General features: G+C 50.4%; 1 protein-coding gene across 15 annotated transcripts in view; it reads right to left on the reverse strand.

Annotated features, from left to right (window-relative positions):
- ATP2B2 (ATPase plasma membrane Ca2+ transporting 2) overlaps positions 1 to 20,800 on the reverse strand; it is a 387,749-nt gene that overhangs the window by 132,406 nt on the left and 234,543 nt on the right. Inside the window, exon 1 of one of the 15 annotated variants that reach the window (XM_045051951.1) lies at positions 11,393 to 11,484. The exons of the other annotated variants lie outside the window; for them this stretch is intronic. The gene's annotated coding sequence lies outside the window, so the exon portion shown is untranslated. Of the gene's footprint in view, positions 1 to 11,392; positions 11,485 to 20,800 lie in introns of those variants that run through there. 15 annotated transcript variants of the gene reach the window in all.

Genomic DNA, 20,800 nt, shown 5'->3' on the forward strand with positions numbered 1-20,800 from the left:
TCATACATACTATGTGCCAAGCACTGTTCTATGCACTTTGTTTCTTATCGCATTTAGTCCTTCACAACAATCATGACACAGGGGCTGCTGACACTTCCACTTTACAGAGGAGAAAACAGAAAAAGAGACTGTAGTTATTGGTGTAAGGTGCTTGATGTGGGGGTGGCAGAGCCAGCTGTCAAACGTACACACATAGACACTCTTAAGGTCCCCCACCTCCCAGGCTCACTCACATTCCTCTCACCACCAGACCAGGCTCCTGCCTTTTTCTCTGGTTTCTTATAGGGAAGCATAAGGTTTTGCTTGTTTAGTGCTCTGGCCGCACACAACAGATCACTGGCTGGTTGGTGAGTCTTCAGGCTTCACCTCTGACTATGGAACACTGGGGCCCAGAGAACTGTCTCTGTTGACTAAGTGCTGACAGATGGATAGAGGTGGGTGCTGGGGAGAGACTGGGTGGCTGAGGTCAGGAAACCTGATAACCGCAGGCCCTCTCTCTCCTGCAGGCTGACCAGCAGAGGCTGGGAGTGAGTGTTGTCCATGCAGTCATGATGCTGACTGACAGCCCCCCAGGGGAGGACAAAGAAGCAGGCACTGAAGAACTAGCTCCACTGGGAGCTGTCCCTGAGGCAATGGTGCTGACTGAAGATTTGGGTGGACTTTAAGGACCAGGAGCCAAGGAGCTATCCATGTGCTATGGTGCTGACACAGAGCAAAGGGTTAAATGTGCCTCTAGGAGCTATCCAGGACTATAGTGCTGACCAACAGGGTGTGGGGTTGGGGAGCCTGAGGTTTTTGGGTGTGGGTGGAGAGGGGAGGGCACAGGGTTTTTTCCATGAGCTCTGTGAGCAGGTATGGGGAGGGGACCCCAGTGATTTGGTGCTAATGCACAAAGCCAGATTCTCAGGCAATGGGGTATCCCAGTGAGCAGGCCTGAGCCAATAAAATGACACTACGCAAAGGGCCACTTGGGGGGCATTTAAGTGCATATGCAAAAGACCCACCTTGGCTCATCAGTGCTATCTGTCACTGACGCCAGAAATATCATCATTAGTTATCCATGCTTTTGCATTGTGCATGGTTTTCTACCTCTGGTTCCTACTGGAACATATTTCAGTGGTAGCATCTCAGTCTGGCTGAGTTTGTTAAATTTTTTCTTCTGCAGAGTGTGTTATTCATTCACAGATGTGCCAGAGGATAAGTCTAAGTTTGGAGATTACTTTTGAATAGTTGAGTGGGTCCTTTGGGGTCCAGAGTATAAAGAAGCTAAGGCTAGGAGGAAAGTCATTCTATGTGGCCTGAGAATACAACAGCCAGGAAACAACTAATGGAGAAGGGTGAAGAAAAAAGAAAGTAGGACTTCTGGATTCAAAGGAGGAGGGGGGTCAGACTGAGAGGGGAGTCAGACTGATGCAAGCACTTGCAGGGACTGGTGTGTGTATGGGTGAGTGTGTGTGTGTGGGGTGTTTTTTTAGATTCTTTGTCTCACTACTGTGGCCAGACTTCTAGGCTGAAGCAGAGCTGCCCCAGTTTTGTGACTGTGCACTCCCTGCCTTCTTTGCCTCAGTCCAGGTTATCCCCCTTGGAGTCTCCCTGGTAGAAAGCTAAAGAGTTGTGTCAGGCCACTGACTTGGCCTCAGAACTGCAGGAAGTGAACCAAAAAGCCAGGAATCCAGAGGAGCAGCTGAGAGAAGGAGTTGCCTCTCCCACAGTCAAGGTTTCCCTTCCTTCCTCTCCTCATAAAAGCTTCTCTACGTGGAACTTGGGGACTTCAGAACATGTCTGCTCAAGGTGCAGTTCCCTCAGGGCCACCTGTTTTGGCGTCACTTGGGGGCTACTTGAAATATAGATACCTAGCCCTAAGTCTGTAAAGATGAGTCAGTCCGGTGGTGGGGGCTGGGACTTTTAAACAAGCAAAAGAACCATTGCCCTAGTGCTTTAGGGGTTCCCATTCCAGCCCCTCTTTCAGCTCTCTTCCTCTTGTAGCCAACATCCCCCCAGTTTTGGGTTCTAGAATCCTGCCCTGTTCTTGTGACCCAGCCTCTGGCTCAAAATCACCTCTGGTCCCTGTCTCTGCCCTTCCAAAAGCTACTCCCTGTTGACCAGGTCCCAAGTGGCTTCTGAGGATGACTCCCACTGGCCGACTCCAAGGCCCTTTTCAGTATTCACACCCTTGCTATGCTGATGACTCCCAACCATTTTCCCCACTCTCCTATGGCTTCTCTGACCAATTCTGTCCAGGGATCTGCATGGCATCTCTGTTTGGGGCCAGTTGTAGCCTTTTCCTGTTTCTGCTCTTAACCCTCTTAAAGACCCACTCTCTCTGGGCAATACCACCAACCTAGTATCAACTTTCATCCTAACATAAGTAGTTCCCAAACCTACATTTACACCCTGCCCTTTCTCTCAAGCTCTAGAACCAACCGTCTATGACTGACAAATGTCTCTTTTAAAGGTCATTCAGGTCTTCATATTCCCCCAATGTCCTCGTCCTTCTGTGACTTGAGTCACTTATGACAACTAAAGCATCCCCCAGGTCCCAGAGTTGACTATCAGGGTCACCCTAGACTTGTAACAAACCAGGTGCACAGATCCAGAGAGCAGTGGGGTAAGGGCTCAGGCTCCTTCCTCTTCCTTACCATCAGGACTCCTGACACTAGTTCAGTGTCCTCACCTACACCCTCCCAAATGACCTCTCACTCCTCCTCCTTCACTTTCCCCCAAATAATGCTGGTGGTGACTCTCATTTACTGAATGGCTTCCATATGTCAGGAGTTGTGTTAGGCTCTGAATGTATATAACCCACAATAATCCCAGAGGTAGACATTATTAGGCCTATTCTATAGATGAGAAACCAAAGGTCAGAGAGGTGAAATAACAACATGCCTAAGATCACACAGCTAAGGAGTGGCAGAACTAGGAGTAGAACTGGGACCTGTCTGACTCTAAAACCAACACAAGATGTTGCTTCTTGTATGTGAGCATATTACTCTCTAGATTAAAAACCATTTCTGGTACCTGGTACCTATTTAAGAAAAACATATTCATGACCATGGCATCCAGGATTCTGCCTGATTGGCTTGAGCTAAGTGGACTCCTTGCATTTCCTGAACAATGAATGCATGCTCCTGCCTCCCACCCTTTGCATACACTTGTCCCCTCTATCCAGGATTGTCTGCCCTCACTCTTCCATTAATCCAAACCTTCCTCTCCAGGGCACAGCCTCTATGCCAATTTCTTTGTGAAGTTTTCTTCTGCTTCAAATTTCAGCCCACCCTTCCATTGCCAACCTATCATGTGCAGATCATTCCTTGATTTGTACCCTCTATTCCCAGTCTTGGGGTGGGTTTTGCCAGCTTGCCTCCCTCGCTAGACCACAAACTCTCTGAGAACAGGGTCACACCAGCCCCCAGCACAGGACCACCCTCCACCAATGCTAGTTCCACTGCTGAGAAATCAATCTGACTAAGGAAAGCCAATGGGGACAATGAATCTTAGACTGTGGCCTGCATTTGAAAAGTGGAAGCTGGTCAGCCAGATGGTAGACAGAGTTGATGCTGAATGCATCCAGGCAGGATGCCACAGCCTTACAGGCATCAAATTGGCATATTCACAGCTAAACCCTATGAGGCAGAAGTTACTGGCGTCCCATTGTACAGATGAGCAAAAGAGGCTTTGCCAGGTTGAGGAGGCTGCTGAGGGTCACAGAACTGCTGGATTTGAACTCAGGCAGTCTGCCGTCAGAGCCCCTGCTCGTAATCAACAGCCTAATTTCCTTCCTGTGATGACTCAGAAGCTCTGGGTAGTGGTGGCTCAGGCAGTGAGACACATTGAAGTGTTTGGGTTCCAGTGAGGAGAGGTTCTAGTACTTCTGGATCACACTGGTCAAGCCCGTGGTTTCTGCCACACCAGTATTAGGTCTCACAGAGGATCCTTGTAGTCTATTGTTCTTTTCTCCTCCTGCCTCTTCTCCATTCTCTATACAAAGCTGGAGGTCAGGGATAAGGGCAGGGCACTCAGAATCTGCCAGGAGGTAGTCCTAGGCTTAGGCTCAGGGACCATGCAGGTGTGTGGGGGCACAGGACACCCCTCTATGCTGAATTTGTCCTCTGTGTTGGCTGCTCTGACTCCATAACTACCCCACTGGCAGTCCCAGATCCCAGATTCCAGAATCCCACACCCTGAGGGCCTGTAGAATCTCTTTGGCTCCTGCATCCAGCAGGTCAGCACGCTGATTAGTGACCGTCCCAGCCGGCCAGCTCTGCGGCTCTACCCCTGATTTGGCGTGGCTGTCCTGGACACTGCAGAGATGAACAGAATCCGCCCGGCACCTTGAACAGATGGTGCCACTTCTAAAAATAACGCTGCACCACGCTCCCCGAGCAGCCTAGTCCCAGCGACAGAAGGGGGTGCGGGTGAGGGTGGGGGCTGCTGGCTGCACTCACCAACCATCTGCACGGGGACAGATGCAAATGCAGCCTCCCGGGGGAAACAGGCCCAGGGGACCCCAGCCTCACCGAAGCTGCACAGAACCATGGGCCTACTGATGACGCTCTGAGCCCTGAAATGAGAGTAAGCAAGGCCATGGCAGGTGTGTACAGCTTGGCTTTCCTCTACCCCCATCATTGCAGCTGCCCTAGCAGCCCTACCTGCACATGTTGCATGGCTGGGATCCCTATCTGGAGCCTGGAGCCTGGAGCCCTGTCCCTATCTGGGATCCCTCTCTTTCTCGCCTGTTGCCTTCTACCCCATATCCGAATCCCTAGATCTACAACCCTTAGTGTAGTGCCATGTCCTCTTGGCAATTTCCTCTGTCCCCCCAGATCTCCTTCCTTCTATGGATTCTTAAGCCACTTTTCATTTGACTCAACTTTGTAGGGTCAGAACCTCTTTGGGGCTTAGAGTCAGAGAGATCTGGGTTAGAACCCTCACTATGCCCTCACTGAGTGACCGTGGATTAACCAAGGCAGCTGTCTGGCCTCAGTTGCTGCATCTCTAAAATGGACATGATAATCCACCCCTCCGCCCCCCGCCAATCTTACAGGATTGTTGGGAAGATATGTGAGTTCATGCAGGGCACAGGGCATCGGGTTCAGTCCAGAGCCAGGCCAGCAAGGGGCACACAATCAACTGGAATGATAATGATTTCCACATGGGGAAATAGAGGTCTGGAGGTGAAAGGTACCACCCAAGGCCACAGAACAGGTGCTGGCATATCTGGGCTCAGGCCTAAGGTCTCACCCTCCTGAGCCATCCCCTTGATTCCCAGGATGCTCCAAGGATGTGTCTCACCTTCATCCTTGGGCATGATTTTCCCTGAGTACCAGTCTCTTCTTCAATCCTGAGAGCTGGCCTGGGTGGTCTAAAAGATGCCCCAAAGTTTCTCCATTTTTTGCTAAGAACCAGCCCTGAGCCGCCTCTCACTTGACCCCTGGCCCATCCCCTGTAGCTTCTCAAGGAGGTTCAAGTGTTGTCTGAAAGTTAAAGAGCTCAAAGGACAAGAGCTTCCATGGGCCCCAGGAGATCCCAATCCTTGGGCCCAAAGTTATCAACATCCAACAGATGCCCCACAATGGCCTGCAAAGGCTCTCCTCCCTCTGTGTTTCTAGGCTTGAAGCCCTCTCTCTTTTTCCCAGGTCTGATGATGGGGCAATTTGTAGGGGCTGCGGGTGGGAGTGCTCTGCCTGCTTCCCTCTCCTCTAGTGAGGCATGGCTTAGGCCTTCTATCACCTTATTCTGTCTTTCAAAAGTCCTTCCCCAGCCACTTCTGCTCTTCCTTTATCTCCTGGGGTTCTCAATGGCTCTGGTTATCTCCTTGAAGAACAGGGGGACCCACAGGGGACTGATCCAGGCCTGGATTCTAGGCCTTATGTTGTACAGTCTCTGAGGCCTCTGTGTGGGGTATAATCCAGGGGAGGTGGGTTTTAGGTTTCAGATGCAATCAGAACCTATGTTTAAGTCTGGCACAACTCCAAGTCAAGGAGTCTTTCTCCAGCCCTCCTTACTCACTCCTTACTCCTCTAGATATTTCAGTCCCTGACACCCCTGCTTTGCAATGCCCAAATCAGGGCTTCTGCTACCCTGGACTCCTTGTTACAAGGGACTGACAAGGTCAGAGCTGCCATCTTTCCCTTTTCAGGATCTGCCCTCACATGAAATTGGTGCCAGGATTGGGGGCCTCCAGTGTGTGCATCTCTAGTGGCTGATACCCCATGACATCAGGCTTATATGGTCCTGGTCACTGACTACCCTGTCTTGTACTACAGAGGTCCCCTGGAAGATCACCCCAGAGCAGAGAGCACCAAAGGGGCACCATTATTTGAAAAGCCTGACAGAAAAGCAAGAGGCTCTGATTCCCTGAGCTTATGCTACTCCAGAGACCAGCAGGACCTCAGGGGTCAAAGTCCCTAATGCTCAAGTCCCTTCATAGCACCTGTATCAAGTCTCACCTGTGCCTGCATGCCTCTCCTGACAGGGGGTTCACTCCCTCATTCCATGATAATCTGTGCCAATGCTAGTGGTTCAAAGTTCTTTAGGTTGACCTAAATGCTTCTTATTGCCAACTATTTTTAGTTTTATAGTTAATGGGCATTTTCTGACTCACGCAAAATAACCCTGCTTCCTCTTCTTCACTGGAAGTTCATGACAATGAGTGCGTAGATGTGTGTGTGTGCGTGTGTGTGCATGCATGTGTGTGTGTGTGCGAGCATGCACAAATCTAGAATGTGTACATGGCTGTGCAATCAGGCATGCATGTACAAATGTGTGTCTGTATGTGTCAGAGCAGGGTGGAGCACATGTGTGGTTGCACAGAGAATGTGTATGAGCCTGCTTGAGCATATCTGAGCAGGGGATGTGTTGAGGTGTGCAAAAAAATGTATGTATTTAAGAAATAAGACTCTAGACTGTGTGTGTATAGGGGTTTTGTGTGAAGCTATGGGACATAGCAAAGAGTTTTATTACTTTCTTGAGACTATCTTAGGTCTCCTAGTTTGAGAGGTGGGTGGGTACTGAGAGAGGGTACCCCCTAAGGCTCCAGAACAGAATAGAATGCCAACCTGTACCAGATGCCTCATCACTGTCTCTTGGGTTGTCTACAGGGTGGCCCTGAAAATCATGGTCCCCAAACCATGCCACAGATGACTTCAGCTCTTAGGGAATGCGGCTGTTAGGGTTCACCCTGAACAAAACGACAGTGGTGACAAAATAGTATTTTATAAGAGTGTTCATAAAGTGCTTTTCAGTTTGAAGTTCAAAAGAACGCTTTGATTATTTCCATTTCACAGGCAGGAAACTAAGTTTTCAAAAATTCATTTCAAAAATGGCCAGTCCTACAGAGAACGACATTTCCAGAGGGCAGTCTGTGGGCTTAGGACCCTACAAGAACGTGTAATTCCAGGGCTGGTCATCCCCAGCATGGGTGGATAAGTCTTGGGCAAGCCCGGCTAGGAGATCTGCCATTAGTTGCCCTTGCTCAACTGTCTTCCCTCTTTGGGTCTCAGTCTCTCCATCTGTAAAATGAGGAGGTCAGACTAGATGGCTTCTAAGAGATCTTCACACGCTGACTCACGCTAAGTCTTGGACACTAGATCAGGCCCAGAGAAGAAGGCCTCTGTAGCTCTTAACACCCAACCCTGATGGGCATGGATTTGCTCATGGATCAGCCAGAGTCACCCTCTGGGCACTGAGACATCTATGAGGGGAAAATTTCTTGTTTAAATAATAAAAAAGCAACTCAGAGATGCTTTGTGGACCACTGGCCATGCCTCAGCACAAGCTTTTCCCTCCCTTCTTGCTTCTCTGCCTGGTGGACTCCTATTCACCTTGCAGGGCCTAGCCCAGGGGGCTTCTCCTCTGTGAACCCTATGCTGACCCCACCCTCTAAGTCAGAGTCAACTGATCCTTCCATGGGGCTTGACCATTCATGCCCTAGAGGGCAGGGGACGGTGTCCTCCATCTCCAGGTCCCCAGTGCACCTGACAGACACAACTGGTGCCTAAGAGAAGCTTATTGAGTGGCTCTAGGAACCTATAGTTTGACCCCAGGAACTAAGAGAGAAAAAGATTGCCTGGGTCATGGACTCATCTACTTCAACAAATGCTTGTGCTTGAATACAAAGGTAGAAAGCAGGCATTGAGTACCTACTGTGTACTCAGCATTGGCCTCCAGGAAGGAAGGAAGCTGTGACCGAATTAGGAAACAAGGTAACACTTCCAGCAGGGATGTGGCCACAGTAGCAGCCACATCTGAGTAGTAGTAACAGTAATAAGAATAGTCCTATGAGCAGCTAAGTTTTATTACTACCAAGGTCACTCCTTATATTCAGATTTTCCCATGTATGATCTTGCTCATACCCATAACAGCCTCTGAGGTGGATGCTCTTATTTTCTTCATTTCACAGATGTGGAAACTGAGGTTCAGAAGGTGGGCTGACTGGCCAAGGTCACATGAACGTCTGAGTGGCAAGGCTGTGTTCTTGATGTTGGCATGCAACAGATTTCCAGACCCACAGCCAGCACAAATAGAGCTGTCCTGTGATGGGGACACGAGAGGAGTGAAATGTAGTGTGCTGGGGGTTCTGACAAAGCCACCATGGCCCTCCTATCCAAGGTGGAGGAATGGTGCCTGGCATCCAAGTGGGCTGGGGGCTGGGAGGAGGCTCCCAGGATTTTGCCATCTTTAGCATCCACTAAGGAAACCCCAGTGGGATTCTTCTCCCCTACATTGCTGACAGGTGCGAGGCGGGGGCTTTGGCTGACCTGGCAGGCTGGGTGTGAGGGGTGGGAAGCAGATGGCAGACCTTTCCTGTGTTTGGAAGAAGTCAAGAGTGAAATCCTGGACCCGGCAGCCTGGCCACATCACCTGCTGTTAGAAATGGCCCCCAGGCCAGAGGGCTGGCGGCCACCCAACATGGTTTTGCTGTGGAGTGGGAGGCCTGGGAAGGCAGGGCCATCAGCTCAGTCCTTTTCTATGGATAGCATGGCTATCCTATTGCAACTAAGGACTGTTACTGGAAGGTGCTCTTCACTGTATGGCCCCTTTTATCTCGCCTCTGACCCTGGGGCAGAGGCGGCAGGGTGTCCATTTTAAAGACAAAGAGACTGAGGCTGTGGTGAGGCAGGTGAGGCACCTAGGGTGCACCACGCAAGGAGGTGCTGATTCTCAGGTTCCTGTAAATGGCGAGTCCCCACGCTGCCACCAGTTGTCTGCCCTGCTATTTAAGTCCACCGGGATTACCCCTGCACCTGCCTTCCCCAGCCCCACCCCAAACACAGGGCTGAGGCAGAAAAGCTACAAAGAAATTCCAAAACTATTTTGGTAATTTTGAAGGAAACAGCCATAGTAGATTCTAAGGAATACCTGGAATTGTAAAACATGTTTAAAGTCAACGTCTCAGCTCTCAGTTCCCCAAGCAGCAACGGATTCCAAGGGAAATGGTTCGTTTCTCACCTCTGCTCATTTGGCAAACTTTTGCTGAAGGTCTGCTATGTGCCAGGTCCTGTGAGATGCAACTTGGATAGAGGGGAGCCAGACCCAGCCCTGTTCTGAAAAAGCTCTGCCCTATTCTCTCCCTGTGTGGTACAGTGCCTATGCTTTATAACAATTTAATAAAAACAATCACGATAAGGCCTTTTCTGTGCCAAGCTCTAGGCTAAGCATCAGCACATTTGTATATGTCATCTCATTGGATCCACACTACAACTCTGTACAGATATCCTTGTTATACCCATTTTGCAGAATAGAAAATAGAGGCAAAGAGAAGTTAAATTGCCTGAGGTCACTCAAGCAGGACACAGTGGAGCTGGGATGAATGCTCAATAAAATACTTGTTGGGTGAATGAATGAAAACACAGGAGAGGTCATACAGGACATTGTCCAAGTAAACATAAGGGTGATATTATTTGCTAAGTGTGGCCATGTAAAGAGCCCTGGGACCTCCAGGAGGTGGCATCAGGCCTCCCAACGACTGTACTAAGAGAGGGTAGGGGAATTCTCCAGGCTTTTGGGCAAACTTGGGCTGCAGGCTTCCAGGAAGAGGGTGACAGTGACAGCTGCCATATCAGTTAGCAGCGCGAGGAGGCTCCAATTTCTCTCTGTGCCTGACCACGTGCCCCACCTATAAAAATATCCCAGGCCAATGGGCCCCTTTACTCTGAAAGAGTGGGCTCTGAGACAGGCTGGGCCTGGGCAGGTCTGCGAAGAAGAGGAGGTCCCTTCTGGACTGGCCCAGGCAAGGGCCCCTGCCCTGGGTCCTCCCACTCCCTGGCTGCCCAGTGATGGGCCCCCGGCCTTCGGGGAGGGGGCTGCAGCCGGACACCCTGACACCCAAGCCTCCTGAGCTGGCACCTTGGTTGCCAGGCAACCATGCAGCTCAAGTTTCGGGAGTGGAGGATAGGGCTCGGGTGAGGGCGTCAGTAAATAATAATAGATACAGCCCAGCCCGGTAAGGCTACTCAAGATACACCAATCTCAGACGTGGACAAGGCCTGAGTGGTCCCGCTGTCATTTTGCAGATGGGGAGACAGACCTGGGAGGGAAGGGGAGTTGCCTGATGTGACCAGTGTTGGTGAAGAAGCAAGGGTCATCTTGGCCAGGAAGGTTGGAATAGAAATAACAGTTCAGAAAGTGATGTCAGGTAGAGCCGCCACGTGTAGGGTGCTGGCTTTGTGCCCAGCACTGTGCCAACAGCCCCTCCCACAATGGCCCCACTCATCCTCAAAACAACACAGCGAGGTGTAGATGTTATTTTCACGCCCATTTTATAGATGGGGAAACTGAGGCTCAGAGAGATCGTGCAACCTACTTCAGATCGTCCAGCTGGTGAATGGCAGAGGTTGGATAGGAACCCAGGTCAGTGTAACTCTGAAGTCTGTAAGATTCACCCTGACTCCGCACTGTCCCTAGGGACAAAAAGGGTATGGACTGAAGGACCTGCCTTGCATCTGGTAGGCTTTGATCTCTTCAGCATCCCCCAAGAGGGGAGGAGTATTACCCCTCCTGGCTCAACCCTGAGGTGAGGATGCTGAACTCAGGGGTTAAGTGGTGGTCCCCAGGTGACCTAAACAGTAAGTGGGGAGGCAGGATTTGAATCCACATCTCTCTGGCTTTAAGTCCTGGGCTGACCTGCTGTGCCCAGTTAACTGGCAGTGCCCCTTGGCCAGGCCTCCCAGAATCAGACTTCTCTGCCCCATGTCCCCAGCAAGGTGAGATTTCTGGGTGACAGGACCCCACCCCCAGCCCCCAAGAGAGCCACCAAGCCCCAGCACAGAGCAGTGACCTTTGATTCCAGGCCACTGGACCTCTTCCTGGATTGCCCACACCCCCACCTCCCGCAACCTGAGCCTGCTGGGTACATGCAGGTTACCATGGCGACAGCACATCGGATACTGACCTGGGGACCCGCTGGCAGCACAGGGGAGGGGCAGGCTTTGCCTCAGAGGAATGGCTGGAGGGGTGGAGGACAGGGGGCCGGGGGTGCCCTGCGGCAGCGGCCGAGGTTTCTCTGTGGGCCAGGCTGGGCACAAGCTGCTATTTATAATTCTGCTGAATGGGCCCAATGACCCGACCTGCTGTCTGACCGCCCGGGAAGCCCAGCAGCTGCACAGAGGGCAGGAAACTGCTCAGGGACTTCCTCCTGGCCCCCAGCTCTGACACAGGGGTGAGGAAAGGTCTGTGGGGCGGGGGGAAGGGCAGGAACCTACCCGTGCCCTTGTCCCCCACTACCTGCATTAGTTTCAGCATCTACCCCTCTGGCCAATCCTGCCATCATCCCTGTGTTCTGGGACAGGCCAGGCCTGTATGTGTTAGGGGGAGGGGGTGCTGGAGCCTGGGCTCTGGTCTTACAGGGGCAGAGAGAGGCTGTTCTGGGGTGTTTTTCTGTGGAGGGAGAAGAGAGGGGAAAGGGGAAAGGGGAGGGAAAGAGAAAGAGAAAGGGGAGAACGAGAAGCTGTCAGACAGAGGGGAACTTGAGAGCCCAGGGGTGGGAGGGAGAAGGGGAGGAAAGGAGGTGGAGCAGGGAGACAGAGAAGAGAGGGAAGAAGGTAGATAGAAAGAGGGAGGAGACGGATGGAGAGTGGGAGAGATGAGGAATGAGGGAGGGGGAGATGGAGGGACAAAGAGCCAGAGGAAGCGGAGTAAAGGCACCGAGAGTGAAACATGCAATTAGAAGCCCAGACAGAGAGGCACAGGAAGAGGGGAGGGACAAAGCTCCAGAGCATGTTCTCTTTGGCCGTGGAGGTCATGCCACCAGTCCAGAAGCCAAAATGCAAACATGACTCCGTCTCACGGGGTAGCTCAGTGGCCCGTGAGCAGGAGGAGAGAGGGCCTATACCGGTGTCTGTGCTGGCCGCCCAGCCCTCTCAGCCAGGGCGGGAGCTCTGGCTTGGGCATCCTGACTCCACCCCCTCTTGCCACCTGGGGGCACAGGGCAGGGCAAGGACTGCTCCAAGGTCACTGGAACCTGGCCAGGAAAGGCATGGCGGCAGCTCTTGGGGCTTGCTGGGCTGTCCGCCCTCGGATCCGGGTTATTTTGGGAGCTGAGCAGCTAGAACACACCTCCCTCCTCCCTTGTTCCTGGGCCAGTAGATGCTGACTCAAAATATTCTCTCAAGGAAACTGTCTCCCCAAAATCCAATGTCACTTCTTCTGAGAGGCCTTCCCCGACTCTCCCAGATTTAATTTTCTGCTCACACAGGGCCTGGCTTACACCTTCAGTTTTCAGTACTCGTCCTTGGGAACTGCCGGCCGAGCCACACATGCCCATCTGTCCCATCAGACTGTGAGCTTCAGGAGCAGGAGGGCTGGTTTCCTGGTACCACGTGGGACGCCTGCCACTCAGTCTTAATAAGTAGCATCCACCACCCCCAAGTAGCAGTGTCGGCCAATGTTTATTGAGCACTTGGGACGCCCTGAGAACTTTCCATGCACCAGCTTGTTTCACCTCTCAGTACCCCTAAGTGTAGGCTTCGTTAGCAGGCCCCATTTTACAGAGGAGCACATGGAGCCTCAGAGAGGCTAAGTGGTTTGCCCAAGGTCTCAGCTGGGGAGTTGGTGAACCAAGACCCAAAGCAGTCTGATTCCAGAACCCAATCCTGTGACCACTAGACATATAGCCTCCCCAGCTCTAAGCTCTAAGGATTGCTTCTACTTCCTGGACTCTGTTGAAGAACTTTCTGTGGCTCCCCAGTGCCTCTCAGATGAAATCCAAACATCCCACCTGTGCTGGTTCCTGTCTTCTATGTGACCTTCTGTTGACCTGTCAGGTCTCATTCTCCCTCCTGTGATCTCCTGCTTCTAGGGGCCCTTCTGCTGTCCTCAGGTTTATTCACTCAACAGTTATTTAGGAAGTACTTATTGTGTGCCAGACACACTGAGCTTGCTCCTGTTGGGGAAGACAGATCATGCAAAATGCTATGAAGAGAATAAGGCATTATGACCAGCCGCCTGGGGACCCATTTTGCCAGAGAGCTGGGGTCAGTGTGTTCCAGGCAGGAGGAACAGGACAGACAAATGCCTGGAGGTAGAAAGGGGTTGGGTGTGGTTTTAATGATCCAAAAAGGGCCAGCATGGCTGGGGCTTATGACTGAGGGACAGTGAGCTCAGAGGTGGGCAGTGGCCAGACTGTGCAAACCTCTGAAGCCACAGTGAGGAATGTGGATTTTTGCTTCAGGTGCAGAGGGACATCTCTACAGAATTTTAGGTGGAAGACTAGCACAGAGTTGTTTAAAGATCCATCAACCACTGGAGGATGAACTGTCAGGGGGTGAGAGGGAGGGTGGGAGAAAAGTGGTTACTGCGTCACCCAGGCAGGCGGGGATGGGGTGGCAGTGGTGTTAAGGAGGTGTGGGCAGGTGGGAGTTAGGAAGTAGAACCAAGAGAGTGAGCCGGGGCCAGGGCTCGAGGGGTAAGGTGTGGATGGTGAAGGCTCTGCCTTTAGCAGGAGGGTGGATGGTGGTGCCACTTCCTGGGATGGGAAGTCTGGGAGGGGGCGGGTTTTAGGGGGGTGGGTGGACATGATCAAGAATCCCGTTTTGGACTTGTTAACTTTGAGAGGCTTGTGAGAAATCCAAGTAGAGATGCCAAGTGGCCAGTTGGATGACGAGTTGGAGGTGCAGAAGAGGCTTTGGCTAAAGATATAAATATGGGAATCAGCAGCTTAAGGATGGTATTTAAAGCCATAGGATAGAGTGAGATCATCGAGAGAGAGAGAGAGAGAGAGAGAGAGAGAGAGAGAGCAGGGAAGAGGCTGAGTTGAGGCCCCATTTTAGAGGTCAAGTAGAGACAGAGAATGCAGCTACCCTAGCAGGCCTGATAGGGTGGCTTCCTGCTGTCCTCAGGACAGGGTTCAAAATCTGTAGCCTGACACGCAGACTCTGCCTACTTCTCCAGTCTCATGTCCTCCGGCCCCTTCCTTCCAATCATAATAGACACCTTTGTGAGGTTCCGTGCCTTCGGACATTTGCGCAGGCAGGTGCCCTGCCCAAAGTGTCCTCCTATGGGCAGAGGCTAATTCCAAGCCTTGCTCCTCTGAAGCTTTCTCTAACCTCCTAGGCAGGCTTTGCAATACCATCTGTGCTTCTGTGGCCTTCTGGAGACCCCACGCTGTCACTGTCTTCCTGGGAGATCCCTGCGGGAGGTGGCTGGTCCACTTGCGTGTCCTGGGCCCAGCATGCCCGTGGCGCATAGTGAGCCCTCCTGCACTCGGCGTCTGTCCCTGTGTCACCCGCTAGTCTGAAATGCATCATCAGAGCTGGGGTGGGCTGAGATGACAGACTTAATTACTTCTAGTTTGAGCCTGGGCTGCTACTCTGAACAGACGCGGGAAGGAACGTTAACGGAGGGAGGAGGCGCATGGGCATGAGAATGCGGGGTGGCCACACTGGGCATTTGCTGGGCCTCCCACCTGCCACTGCGACAAAAGAAAAAAGTAAAAAGACAAAAGCAGATAACTGGCCCAAGCTCATGACAAGAGACTTTACTGTGTAGGAAATCAAAGAGTTCACCGGGGAGTGGGGGACCTGGCCTAGAGGGGTCATGTCAAAGCTCCCGCACCCTTCCCAGTCCTTTTTATTCTTGTTTATGCTTGATGTCACCACCTGCATGCTCTTTCAGAAAGCCCCTCTGCCTGGAGGGACTGAGGAGGGGAAGCTTATCCATCTATGAAGCACCTACTGGGTGTTGGGCACTCTGCATTTGGTCAAGGACACAGACTGGGGTTAGGCAGACCTGCACTCTGATTCCAGCTCTGCTCCTGGCTACGTGCCCTTGGGTGGGTCACTGATTTGCTCTGGGCCTCAGTTTCTCCATCTGTGAGATGGGGATACGTACATGTGCCTGCCTAGGCTTTGGGGAAGATGATGTGTGACAGTCTCTGTGAAACACTGAGCATGGTGCCATTTTACAAACAGGGAAACTGAGGCTCAGAGAGGTCCAGATCATAGTGCTAGGATGGACAGAGCTGATGACTATGAACATTTCTTCCTTTGAAGCCAAAGTCCCCTCCAGTCTGCCATGCCCCATGCACGCATTCTTACTTGTCATACAGTTGGTTGAATCTGGGACCTTGGGCTGGTCTCTGGGTAATTAAAGATGATTCATACAAAAGCTCTGCCCTCGAGGGACAGAGCTTCCCACCCACCCCTGACTACTTCATAACCCCTTCTCAGAGAAGCTGAGAGAGGGGACTCCTGACTCTACAGAAGAAGGTGAGTTTGGAAATTCCAAGCTCACAGACCCAGTTACTTCCCTCTGGACGAGGCAGGCCTCTTGGGCTACCCCTCTGAGCCTCAGTTTTTCCATCTGTAAAACTGGCACAATCCTATTTCCCCTAGAAGATCACCAGAGGGCAAAGCAGAAAAGCACTTTGGGTGGCCTCAGTGCCATTACAGGGAGCTCCAACCAAGCTGTCTTTAGCTGAGGTCCTTGTGTAAAGGTCCTTTGTAAAGGTTTGTATAGATTTACAGTTTTCTATGAAGGAAGCCTGTCATTTTCACCAGCTGGTCCAAGGCGTCCCAGACCCCTCTGCTCCACAAAGACTCAGAATCACTGTCTAGAAGGACCAAGCCAACTCCCTGCTTTTCAACGAATGCTGTGTAGAAACAGCACCAAGGTGGTGGGGCCAGGAAACACAGTGGCTTAGGGATGATTAGAGAGAGCGAGGTTCGAGGCTGGAACCCCTTGCTTGGAAACCCTCAGTAAAGCAAGGTCCCTTGAAAATCACCTCTCACTCCACAGCTTTCCTATGGTTCAGTGGCTCAGAATCCTGTAGTGATCAACTCCCTGCCATGCCAGTACAGCTAAGAAGAAAGAACTCAGGGGATGTGCTCTCCCAAGCAAAATGCAAAGCTCTTTTTTCCAGACGGCAAGTTCCTACAACCGTAACTGATCAGCCTCCAGTTGAGAGGAAATTAGATTTCATCTGACTCCCCCATTAGTCCCGGGGACAGGAGTGAAGGCGACAGAGCTAGGCAGAGAGCTGTTACCATAGTGCACCCCAAGTCTGGCCAGAGAAGTAGACAGATGGTCTAAGTTGCACCCCAGTGAGATGCTACTCAGGGCAGGTACCTTGGAAAAATGCTCAGGGCTTAAATGCTCAGAGCTTATCTGCTTGGACAATCCACAGCTAGACTCATTCCAGAAGTGGCCCAAAGTTACTTAGTCTAGCCTCATGGGTCATAAAGTAGGTGACTCCACGGCAGGCCCATAATGTACAGATCGTAGCTTGGAATATCAGCTGACAGCAGGAGCCTCACAGGTGGTTCCTCCAGTCCGGGCTCCATCACGAATGACAGACACCATCTTCCCATCTAGCCCCTCTACCTGGATGTCCCCACACGTTGCATGCAATAGATCTCAAGTTCAACTTGTTAGTTTGTTTTTTTTTTTAATGATAAGTGTTTTTTATATTTTCTCTGAAAAATCATTTCTTACTTCTAGGTGGTGAAAGATGTTCTCCCATATTTTCTTCTAGAAGCTTTATAGCTATAGCTTTTACGTTCTGATCTAGGAGTCATCTGAATTTAATTTTTTCATCTACTTTGCTTTTTATTGTCATTAAATCTATGGAACATAAAATTTACCATTTTAACCATTTTGACACATTTACCATTTTAACCACCATACAACCCAGTGCCATTAGGCATATTCACACTGTTGTGAAGCCATCATCACCATCCATCTCCAGAACTTTGTCATCTTCCTAAACTGAAACTCGATCCCCATCAAACACTAACTCCCCATTCCCCCCCACAACCAGCCCCTGGCACCCACCATCCTACTTTCAGTCTCTGAGTTTGACAGCTCTAGGCATCTCATAGAAGTGGAATCCTACAGTATGTATGTGTCCTTTTGTGACGGGCTTATTACACCCGTCATTACACACAATGTCTTCAGACAATGTTGTCATCCATGTGTCAGAATTTCCTTCCTTTTTAAAGCTGAATGATATTCCATTGTATGGATAGATCACATTTTGTTTATCCCCATTCATTGATAGATACTAGAGTTGCTTCCCTCCTTTGGCTACTGTGAATCACGCTGCTATGGACAAGGGTGTACAAACACCTGTTTGAGCCCCTGCTTTTGGTTCTTTTGGTTCTATACCCAGAAGTGGAATTGCTGGGTCATGTGGTAATTCTGTTTCATTTTTTTGGGAGAAACCATCACACAATTTTCCATAGCAGCTGCACCATTTTACTTTCCTACCAACAGCACACAAGGGTCCCAATTTCTCCACCTCTTTGCCAATACTTGTTATTTTCTGGTTTTTGTTTTTTGTAATAGCCATTGTAATGGGTGTGAAGTGGAATTTCACTGTGGTTTTGATTTGCATTTCCCTGATGATTAGTTATATTGAGCATCTTTTCATGTGCTTATTGGCCCTTTATATATCTTTGGAGAAATGTTTATTCAAGTCCGTTGCCCATTTTCAAGTTGGATTGTTTGTTTCTTTTTGATTGAATTGTAGGGGTTCTTTATATATTCTGGATATTAGTCCCTTATTGGATATATGATTTGCAGGTACTTTCTCCCATTCCCTGGGTTGTCTTTTCACTCTGTTGATAGCATCCTTTGATGTACAAAAGTTTTTAAGTTTGATGAAGTCCAATTTATTTCTTTCTTTTGTTGCCTGTGCTTTTTTCATCATATCTAAGAAATCAATGCCAAATCCAATGTCATGAGGCTTTCCCCTCCGTTTTCTTCTACCTCAAATTGATCTGTGTGTGGTGTGAGGTAGGGGTTCAAACATAACATGTCTAAAACCCAACCCTCACATTTCCCCACCCCACCTCATTTTCCTCTGGGGTTAACTTAACTGTCACTTTAAAAGGCCTTATCTTCTCTCTATGTGGACAGCTCAGAAAATGACTCAATCCTGTCACTTTCCTCTCCATCATCGGAGTCCTGTTGATTTTGCTCTTTCTACATTCCTTAAAACTGCTCATCTCCCCACATCTTCACATCTCTTGCCCTTGTCCAAGTTTTTCTCATCTCTTGCCTGGATGGCCACAATAACCCCCTAATTGGCCTCCTTGGGAAAGCAATTCCAATAATATCACAATGTACTCCCCACCCCCACCCATCTTGCTCTTAGAATAAAGACAAAACTCCTTAATGTGACCTTCAAAGTCTTCGATGGCCTGCCTGGGCTCCACCAGCCCCACCCAACACCCCACTCTCCTCACTCTCTGTGCTCCAGCCATACTGCTCACTCTCCCCACTAGGCCTTCATCTGTTCTGTTCCCTCTCCATCATCACCTAGGAAACTCCTACTTATCCTCCTATTCTCAGCTTAATCCCTTCCCTCATTCACCTTCTATACACTCTGTTGTCACATTCATCATGGTTTTGTTTTATATGCATTTGTGTGTGACTGTTGGATTAATGTCTGACACTAAATCACTGAGGGCAGGATCTGTGTCTGGATTTTAATCACTATTGTATTGCTAAGACCTGGCACAGTGGCCTTACTAATACATAGTGAGTTATAGTTGGGGAGGGAAAGAAGGAAAGAAGGAAGGAAGGACAAAAGGAAAGAAGGAAGAAAGGGAGGAAAGGGGGGGATGGTGGGTTAATATAGTGAATAGATTGATATTCTTTGCTATAAAGGTTCTTCCCAAAGTGGGAAGCTATGATGTTCAGTGTATGATCACCAGGGGGTAAGGGGTGACACTCACTTTCTGCCAATTTCAGATTTTCTCAAACTTATTATATGACAAACACCATGCAGGCCCTTTCTCAGCCTGTTTCCTCATCTGTAAAGTGGGGTAATAACATTGCCCTGCAGGATTGTCATATTAGAAGAGATTGTGTGTGTCAAAGTGCTGAACCCCAAACACATTCTCCATAGATGAGCTTGAACCCAGCCATACTCCCAGATACAACCAAACTCTCCTGGGTTCTATGTGCCTCAGCTTTCTCTTCATTAGCTGCCAGATCTGGGCAAGGGCACATCCCTAGAATGGTACATGGATACTCAAGTCCCTTCTGAAGCATGCAGTCTTTGAAAACTGCCCCAGGCACATGCCCTAGGAGGCTTAAATCAGCTACACCTGGATCTGACCATACCTGAAACCTGGGCAGGACAGGAGCCTCAGAAAAATGCTCATGGCTCATCTGCTTAGACATCCAAAAGTAGACCCATTCTAGAAGTGGCCAAAGACTTAATCCAGTCTGGTGGGTCAGAAGGTGGGTAACCCCAATGTAAGCCTACTATCTCTGAAAAGCCTAGGCTCAGCAATTCTTTGCTTGAATATGACTTGAGCCAGTCTCCCTGGGGGGCAGGGGAGACCATGAGCTTCCCTTAGGCACGAGGTGAAGGGCAGAGTAGGTCCTGAGGAACTTGGACACAGCCTTGATGTTTCTTTCAGGGGATCTTAGCCTGCCCTGGGCCCAGGACTGGAGGAAGGGGCAGTGCCCGTGGCTGAGTACAAAACTCCCTCAATTGTGGGTCTCCTTCTGTCTACTGGCTGGGCTCCCTGCCCTCTCAACCCTCCAATCCTCATAGCTGGGGCCATCTAGACCCCACCTGCAGGTTCCAGGCTCTCTGGGCCCAGGTGGTCCGGAACTGGGAGGGGATTCAAAGATCCCAGGCCTCCAGCCTAGGGGGCTTGTGTCACCTGGGGAAAGAGGCCCCAATTCCAGGGACTGGCTCTTGCCTTGTCTCTGGCACAGAGCTCCATCCCATACCCCAGTTCCCTTACCAAGTTCTTACCAATGCTCCTACTCCCACCTAGACCCCAAGCTTGGTACAGGCTTTCTCCTAAGTGCGTTTCAATTCCATCCTCTTCTTTCCATCTCTACTGCCACCATTGGTGCCCACCTCAGTGACTGCACCAGCCTCCTCCTCGATCCCGCTGCTGCCCCCCCCCCCCCGCTCCCACAACGCATTCTGCACACAGCAACCACACCGATATCCCTAAAACATAAACTAGATCATATCACTTCCCTACTTAAAGCCTTCCAATGGCTTCCAGCATATGCAGAACTAGGCCCAAAGTCCTCACTGAGATCTCTAAGACCAGGCCCATCTGCTCTGGCCCTGCTGATCCTCTTGCCTCCTCTCCTTCCTCTTTACCTCACACACCTCCTGCTCCAGCTACATTAGACCTCAGTCTGCTCCGAACTGTTATGCCTCATAACAGAGCCTCTCTTTTTTGCTGCAGTTACTGATGGGTACAGGAGCTGTAACCTTCCTGAGAATGAAGATAACACAGACGCAGGCTGAGCTGAGAAATGGAAAGATCTCATCTGAGCACCAAGATACAACCACTCCTGAAGCCATCCTCCCTGTTTGTTTCCT

The sequence above is a fragment of the Felis catus genome, chromosome A2 (genome assembly GCF_018350175.1).
Source record: "Felis catus isolate Fca126 chromosome A2, F.catus_Fca126_mat1.0, whole genome shotgun sequence".
In the NCBI taxonomy this organism is placed as follows: domain Eukaryota; kingdom Metazoa; phylum Chordata; class Mammalia; order Carnivora; family Felidae; genus Felis; species Felis catus.